Source organism: Arvicola amphibius, chromosome 14, assembly GCF_903992535.2.
Source record: "Arvicola amphibius chromosome 14, mArvAmp1.2, whole genome shotgun sequence".
NCBI classification, from domain to species: domain Eukaryota; kingdom Metazoa; phylum Chordata; class Mammalia; order Rodentia; family Cricetidae; genus Arvicola; species Arvicola amphibius.
The window spans coordinates 53,135,415-53,144,619 of record NC_052060.1 but is presented as its reverse complement, the minus strand read 5'-3'; positions in this window follow the sequence as shown (position 1 = coordinate 53,144,619).

Genomic DNA, 9,205 nt, shown 5'->3' with positions numbered 1-9,205 from the left:
TGATAGAATGGTCTCAGTTCAAAATACATATCAACAGTGCAGATCAGTGAGAGGAAGCCCGGAGATTTCTCCTGGTGATATCCAGCATTTAAGTAGGTGAGAAAAAACATGAATGCATGCTCACAGGAAGGTTTCCGTGAAAAGCCGAGGCCATGCTGAGAGGACATTGGAAGCTTGAAGCTTTCTTTTGAGAAGGGATGCTGGGAGAAAGTGACTCCTGTGAGGAGCTTCTGCTGGCATTGTCCTTTCTTGCTATTCCTGCTGTCATTATGTAAATGGAGGGTTCCTTTGGTTTGGTTTTGGTTTTGCAGCATCTTTAAGCATCAATTTAAGATAAAGAACAGGTAGAGGTTATGTTTGTGATCTATTTGTTTGGTTTGGTCTTTAACCCTCAAGAGCAGATTGCACACCTGTACTTTTGCTTGTTAGTAGATTACGGGCAATTGTGTTCATTTTCTGAAGCACATGTGGAAAAATGAGCTAAGAGGATGAACAAAACCAGGATATGCCATTTGTTACAAGCAACCAAAGAAGCAACAGACGGCTCACCTTTACAAAACCTGTTGTATTCAAAAGGAAGGATGAGAATTAATTTATGTTACATTAGTAAGGGTTGTTTTCAAGGGTGTGAAGTGAGCATTTAAAATTTGTAAAAACCTTTATTTTTCATCATGTTAAAAATGAATTTTTGTGTTATTTTGTAAAATTCACAAAATGGCTTTATAGGCATTATAGGCTCTGCTGCTAGTTTAAAGGAAGATTAACTGTCCTTAAAACAGGGCTAAAGCTTATACACTCATAAGTGGTTTTTAAACATAAAACAAAGAAAACCAGCCCACAAATCACAATCCCAGAGAACCTAGACAACAATGAGGACCCTAAGAGAGACAAACATAGATCTAATCTACATGAGTAGTAGAAAGACAAGATCTCCTGAGTAAATTAGGAGCATGGGGACCCTAGGAGAGGGTTGAAGGGGAAGGGAGAGGCAGGGAGTGGAGCAGAAAAAAAATTAGAGCTCAATAAAAATCAATAAAAAATTTAAAAAAACTTATACATTTGATGCACATGCAAGTCATTTAGGGTCCTGTCAAAGGTCATATTCTTGTTAAGTTGGCATTTCAGATGGGATTCTCTGCTTTAGTAATCCGGGTGACAGGAAGCTGCTATTCCAGGGATCACACTTTGTGTAGCAAGGCTGGAAGGTTCCAATACCTCACCTTTTATCCTTCTGTGTAAAGCACACACAGTGAACTGACAGAGAGGAGATGGGGTGGGTTTTAACTTTTAAACTCGTTTGTTTGTGTGTGTTTGCTTTATATGTATTAATCAAATATATTGCTGAGAAATGTGCCTTCCAGAAGCTGATAATACAAATTTCCTAACATGTTGTTTACTTGCACTGTGTAGATTTTAATCTCTGAGCTGATGAGAGAGCCCTGCAAGTACAAACACTTGCCACATGAGCCTGAAGATTTGAGCTTTATCCTGAGAGCCATGGCTCAAGGAGAGAACTGAGTCCCCAAAACTGTCCTCTGAACTCTACTCATGCACAGTGTACTCCTGTGTACACACACACACACACACACACACACACACACACACACACACATATTTTAAATGTATTTCCAATAGCGAAAATACATTTGTTTTTGTTCCCAGAATACACCTATCGCTGTTGTTATTAATTTTTTAGATTAGAAACTCTTTAGTCTATTTCTGAGCCCAGGTTTCTCTAATTTGTGGTATCATTACCAAGCAACAACATTCTTTTTTTCTTAGACTCACATTTTGTGGTTCTCTGAATGATTAACCTGATAGAACAATGAGAACAGGCACTTTGTGGCTGACCACTGCTAGTTGTGACATCTACCTGACAGGCCCAACAAGTTAGATGCATGAGAAGTAAGTTAATGGCTTTCCACAAAGGAGGGAATGGGGATCAGAATCATCTGAAGAGATTTCAAACATTACATCTTTCCCTCCTGCTCCCACATGCCTTTCCAAATAGTAGAGTCTCCTGGTGGGGACATGGCTATTTTAACTTGGAAAATGACCCAGATGTTTTAGATTTACCACCTTACCCCAACCCCTACCTCCACTAAATTAATGAATGGTACGAAAATAAATCAATGACATGTTTTTGATTCTCACCTTTCATTTTGAATTTTCAAATAAGGCCATAAAATTCTTAAACTGTTTTGCTCGGTTTTATTTTTCATATATTTCAAGAACACCAATGGCTCTGTGAAAAATGGTCTCCCAGACAAACCACACAGCAGCATGCTCCACAATACAGGTCAATGCATCTCACCCCTGGCTGCAACATGGAATGACTTGAGGGAGCTGAAAAATCTATGCCTTGAGCCCCACCCCAGACCAATTAGGTAGGAATCTGTACTAAGTCTAGGAGTCTGGCGTGATTTTTAAATTTCCCCAGATAATGCTAAGAGCAGCCTCTACAGGCTTTGGGGGGGGGGTGTGTCTAACTGAAAATGTCAAGGTTTGTGTACCAAATGTTTTTACCTGCTGAGCCATATCAAACACCCAGAAATGAAAAACAAATTTACAAAATGACAAAGAATGACCATATTAGTAGCAATTGTTAACATGTGCCAACAACCCAGAAACCCTGTCTTCAAAACAATTTTGACTTGTTTATTTACCTGTTTGTTTGGTAAGTTATATTTGATTTCATATGTCTGTGTATTTTGCCTATCTACGTCTCTGTGGACCACAGGAGTGCCTGGTGTTCAGGTGCCGGAGGAGAACATTGGATCCCCTAGAACTGGAATTACAGGCAAATGTTAGATGCCATGTGAGTGCTGGCAATTGAACACAGATCCTTCTGGAATCTAGAAGAAGAGCAAGTGCGCTTTTTATGATTTATATTTATTTATTTACTTTGTATTTTATTTTATTTTTTATTCATTTTACATACCATCCACAGTTCCCTCCCCCACTCTTCCCTATATCCCCAACACACTCTTAGAAAGAGTAAGGCCTCTCTTGTGCCCTTAACTGCTGAGCTATCTCTCCAGCCCCAAACAATTCCTTTTTATTTAAAAATATTGACTCTCAGGTCAGCACCGAATATTAGGGATCATACTGTTTCCATAGTCTTCAGAACTTACCTCTTATACATAGGAACAATCTCTCAAACTATTAACAAATAAGTCATTATGCATTTTTTGTTTCTGTTAACAGAGTTTCATTGTAATATCAAGGAATATGTATTAATACATCTTAATATATGTCTTAAGGGACATGGAGCTAAACAAATTCATTCTAATGCATTTAATGCCAATGACGCTGGAGAATATAGATATTGCGTCTTTTTACTTAGCCTGCATGATCTTGTTATATTTGTTTACCATTCAGTCTTAGGTGAATGTGCATATACTCACCCATGCACACACTTCTCAGAGGAAATAGATCCACTGAGGACCATAAGGAAAAAAATCTAAATCTGTCCATTATTTTTTGCCCCTTTGAATTCTGAAATGAAAGCAAGAATGGAGTTTTCTTGGAAGACAGATGTAACAAACAGAAAGGGTAACTCAACCACACAATGTGCAGCTATGGAAGACAAGTCTACACTTCTATGTGTAACATGTCTGTGCTTTTTATTAATGGTTCTTCTGCCTGTCTTTTCCTCTGTCCTGTCTTTTCTTTTTTTTTTTTTTTTTTTTTTTTTTTTTTTTTTTTTGGTTTTTCGAGACAGGGTTTCTCTGTAGCTTTAGAGCCTGTCCTGGAACTAGATCTTGTAGACCAGGCTGGTCTCGAACTCACAGAGATCCGCCTGCCTCTGCCTCCCGAGTGCTGGGATTAAAGGCGTGTGCCACCGCCGCCCGGCTTCTTAATGTTTTTATAAGTAACATTCTTAGAATGTTGCTTCCTCTAGAACAAGAAGATATCACAAGTCAGTCACCAGTGGCAGGTTCTTGAGATGGTTTTTAGTATATTCATAATGTCATTCCTGAAGAGTCAAAGACAAAGTGTGAAATCACACAATTCCACCTAAAGAGACCCAACTTTTAATTGAATCAATTGCATAGCAGTTTTAAATGTTTTCCTATTCTGTGAATCCTCCTATACCTAAAAATTGGCTAAGTCACGTATCAGTATGTTTTCAGCAAGTCAGACCCAGCTGACACTGTGGTTAAGGAAGCTGGGTTATGCTCTCTGCATTTGGTCCCACGTGCCAATGACCTATCTGTGACAAGATGAGGATTATCTGGATTATTAAAGGAAAGCAGCCTTCACTCTGGGCAGTCCCTCACAGTAGGTGCCCTTGCCTTTGTGACACAGATACTTCCCTCTCTGAGGAGCATGCATACTCCCCTCTATGAGGAGCACAGATACCTTCCTGTCTCATTTATGACTGAGCTGTTGTCGAGAGTCAACTCCTGATCTAGGTAGACCTTGTGACATAGCCTAATGATTCTGTCTGAATGAATACTCATCTGCTTGAACATGATTTAACATGAACTGATTTAACATGACCAAGATAAGAAAATGGCTCAGTAAGTACAGAAACTGGATAAGCATAAAAACTAGCATCTGGAATCCCAGAAGCAATGCAAAACTCAGGCAGGTGTGACTATCATCAGCCTGCAATCCTTGTCAATGGGAGGTTGAAGCGAGGGCATCCTCAAGTATAGGATGGCTGACTAGACTAGCAAAAGTGATAAGCAGGTGAGATCTGGGTTCAATGAGAGATCCTGCCTCCATACATAAGGTAAAGAATGATCCAAGTTAAAAAAAAGCAATTTAAAATTGTACCTATAAATACATGTACATACAAGTGTAGCCACACACATGAATTCATTTATACATAGCAATGCATACTACTCAAACATATGTGTGAAAAATAAAGTAAAACCCAATAGTATCACCTGTGTAGGATCAATGAAATATTTAATCACACCACTAGTTTTGGAATGTTTTGACTTTATGCACTTGTAGCTATCTCTATATAGGAACTTTACCTTCCTCTCTTCCATGTATAGAAAAGCTAGATCCAGGGAGTGGTCATTTAGCAGAGAATCAGGAAAGTCTGGGTTGATCTCATTAATGGATAGGCGAAGCTGGAGGGTAATGACGTCATCCAGCTTCAGCTACAGCTGTGCAAACTCCAGAATGGATGTGGCTGACTCTTTCAGTGTAGAGAACCCAGGCATTATTAAAGTCCCAGCTACCAATCCTTTCATGAAGTGCTGTTTTTCCAGAATAGCTGTCTATGGCCTAGCATTTGTAGAAACCAGTCGATTGGTAAATTAAAGATATCCATTCTTGGATCTGTGACCCTCAGATGTAAGTCACAGCAATGGATCAAACTGTAGGAATCACTCATGTGTATGTCTGATGTAAGATCTCATTCTCTGAGAAGACTGAGTAGGACCAAACTGCTGATCAAGCCTAAAATGTCCAAATTGCACGACTGTTGCCTAGATTCATCATTCAACCAGGCGGCAGGCCATCCATCACTGTAGACTGGCAACAAAGTAAAGGATCTCATGTCTTAGATACAGAAATTATTAATGCATATTAGAAGCCATAGTTCCTGTCAAAGTTGACCTCTTGTGGTGAGATATCTGAAACCATAGAGCATGCCTGCTAGTCACTCCTGCTAAATGATCTTGGGCTTTTTGATAACCATAAGCAGTGTCTCGCTGTTGGATACATTCTGGTGTGTTGCTAATTTGCTTTTCAAGGCCCACCAGCCAACTGTAGTCATATTACAAAGGCCCTTATTCCTAATGTATGCTACAATAGATTTTAGTTTTCTCAACCAGTTATAATATGCTGGTTCATTGAAGTATTTAGTGAAATCACATGTCCTGTGATATCTTCAAGCATCTGATAAACATAAACATAGAGCTTTCCCTTCCCAAACCATCTTACAATGATTTCTGACTTTACTTTCCTTATCTTCTCATTAGTAGGACAGCGTAGTTGCAGTATGTTACTGCCCCTAAGAGAAAACATGAACCCAGTTATTTTCCATGTAATGACTGAAATAAGTAGAACAGAAATTGTATAAATACATTTTGAAAACTCATCATTCTTCCCTGATCATTTAAGAGCATGGTTTTGTTCTTGTCCTACACAGAGATGTTGGATGATGCTGGCTTGATCTCTAGCTATACCAAAAGTTGTTTCAAATTATTTAACCCTAATTTGGGATTTTTAAATATATTTTTGTAATGGAAGTATATGGCCTTATAGCATAAAGACAACCAAGTTATTGATAAAACTTCTCTACAAGTCCCCCTATAATAACTCACATAGATGAAAAATTGGACATAATGGGACTCATCTTTTAGCAAAAAAATGCCCCACATCATGTATATGACACATAACAAAGGTCTATGGTAAAAAATACACACAAGGCCGGGTGGTGGTGGCACACACCTTTAATCCCAGCACTCGGGAGGCAGAGGCAGGAAGAGCTCTGTGAGTTTGAGGCCAGCCTGGTCTACAAGAGCTAGTTCCAGGACAGGCTCCAAAGCTACAAAGAAATCCTGTCTCAAAAAAACAAAAAAATACACACAAAATAATGAGTCTTGAGGAGTGAAATGCCAATCTGGGTAAAGAATGAAAACCTTGTATTCAAGATTTCTAAGAGTAGGAGGAGAGAATGTAAGAGAAATAGAGGAGAGAGAGAGAGAGAGAGAGAGAGAGAGAGAGAGAGAGAACTCTTCCTTGTTTGTCATTTTACAGATGTCTCTTATAGACTAATTCATGAAGGAAATGGCCCTTGCTACCAGACTCTTAACGCAATTTCTTCTGGGTGTCTCCTCTCCCAAATACAATGGACAACTCTAACTCAACCTACAATCCTTTAAGTGATTAGCTCCAGTTCCTACACCTCCAACTCAAAGTAGTAATGAACCCTTGCCCCTTTCTTGGCACTGGTATAATTTCATTACTAGGTCCTTCTGCAGAGTACACAAATAACAAGTTGATGATACAGGCAAATGGGAGATTGCTTTTATTCCTGCGACAATCCCTCAGAAAATGTGGAATGATGTCAATAATTCAAGTTGAACCAAAAATCCTAAGAATCCCAAAGCTTACTAGGTGACCAGTCAGGAGGTCAACATGGAGGCAATGTTACCCTGTGTCTACAGATTAAGAAAAGTTCACCTGGGCTTGGGATACAAGGCATACTTCATTCCAAAATCAGCAAATGAGTCCATGTGATCTACTCCTTGCGTGTGACTTCCCTCCCTCAAACAAGAATTTGTACTTCAGGGATGGGATCATGAGACCCTGAAGTATATAATGGGACACTGTCAGCAGATGTCACATGCTATGGATAACTAAAAAGATTTCTCCACAGTCATCTAATTTTGGTTGCTCAACAGAGCTTCCTGAAGTGATACCCAGTTTTTAATTTGTGATCTCAGGTTGCATATTTATCTCTATGACTATATCATCCAACTAGAAAATGCGGGAAGAAGACTTTTCCCGACCTAGTTGAAAGAGGTAATTCCAGACTCCGCTTCAGTCCTCAAGGTGTTCAGTTCAGCCTCTGTGCGTTGCTCAGTTTCATCTTGGATGATAGAATTGTTATAGATTTTTACCGGTGGAACAAGATGGAGTTTTTGCAGTGCCTAATGCATCTTGCAGAACCTTGATTAATGCCTCAAGCTGTGAGAGAAAGTTAATTCTGAAATTTAAGGACAAAGCCATCTGGAGTTTTACGGAAGACCAAAGGGTTACTTCCAGGAATTTAAGTTTAATACTGCTGGTTGTCCTTACCTAGGTGCTCAGAGTTCTGTAGATAGTAACTTTAATTAAATGCTGTATGGTAAAAGTTGAATGGAATTGGTCATAGTTTTTGTCAGGCAGATAAATCAGAGTGACCAAGAAATTTCACTAGAAGCCACAAAACTATAGAAATGAAGAATGGATAGAGTTGAGAGGTGATTCTCTCCTAGCGTCCCACTTTTTCTTATGTCCCATAAATAGGGAGACGACTTCCCTCTTGCATAAATCATCTTTTCAAAATCATTTGTATTATATTGAAATTCCCTTTCAAATAAGTTTAGCATCTTGATCACATTTTAACTGGTCACATTGATTCTATGCTTAGCTTTCTGTATCATCTATTTGTCTACCCACCTACTAGCTACATATATATTGTCTATCTCTCTATCTATCCATCTATCTATCTATCTATCTATCTATCTATCTATCTATCTATCTATCTATCTATCTGTCCATCTATCTATCTATCTATCTATCTACTATCTATCTATCATCTACCTATGTATCATCTATCATCTCTCAATCATCTATCTATCATCTATCTGTTTATCTATCACTTGTCATTTATCATCTACTATCTATTTATTTCCCCAACATATGCCACTAGCTGATGAACCAGTACTCACATCATAAGCCAGTGATGGATGTTCCATTTCAGATTTCAGACCACATCATAGTTAATGTTATTTCTAGTGCATTGTACCATTACTTATTTTAAGTTCCATTGTTTGTCTAAGACCACATTTAATTAATTACAAAAGGACAAAATATAACCTGATTCTATTAATCATTGTGTCCAATTTTATAAGCATGCAAAATTGCTAAGTTAAAGATAATAAGAACATAAGATATTTTTATTGTCAGAAATAATTTAAGAATACTTCTCCCCAAATACATTAGTGAACTCTCTTACCATTTTTCCATCTAAGTTTTATTTCTGATAAAAATGATTTGTATAACAAATTGAGGAGTGTTGATCCTCAAAAGAAAACGTTAAAGGTTCTACGGCAGTATTATAGATGAACTACATCGATCATATTGAGCAGTAGCCCTTCAGCTTTAAAATGCCTTTTTAGGCTGGGCGCTGGTGGCACACGCCTTTAATCCCAGCACTCGGGAGGCAGAGGCAGGCAGATCTCTGAGTTCGAGGCCAGCCTGGTCTACAAGAGCTAGCTCCAGGACAGGCTCTAGAAACTACAGGGAAACCCTGTCTCGAAAAACAAAAAAACAAAAACAACAACAACAAAAAAAACCAAAAGATAAAATGCCTTTTTAATCATTACAGAGAAATTGTATCATCTGAAATCTAACCTTAAATGTTTTTTGTTCAGTTTTTCAAGTTGGAAAAACACCTTAGTAAATATGTGGAACCTTTGCCTAAATATAAATATATAAAAACAGGGAAATACTGTATTTCAAAATGATT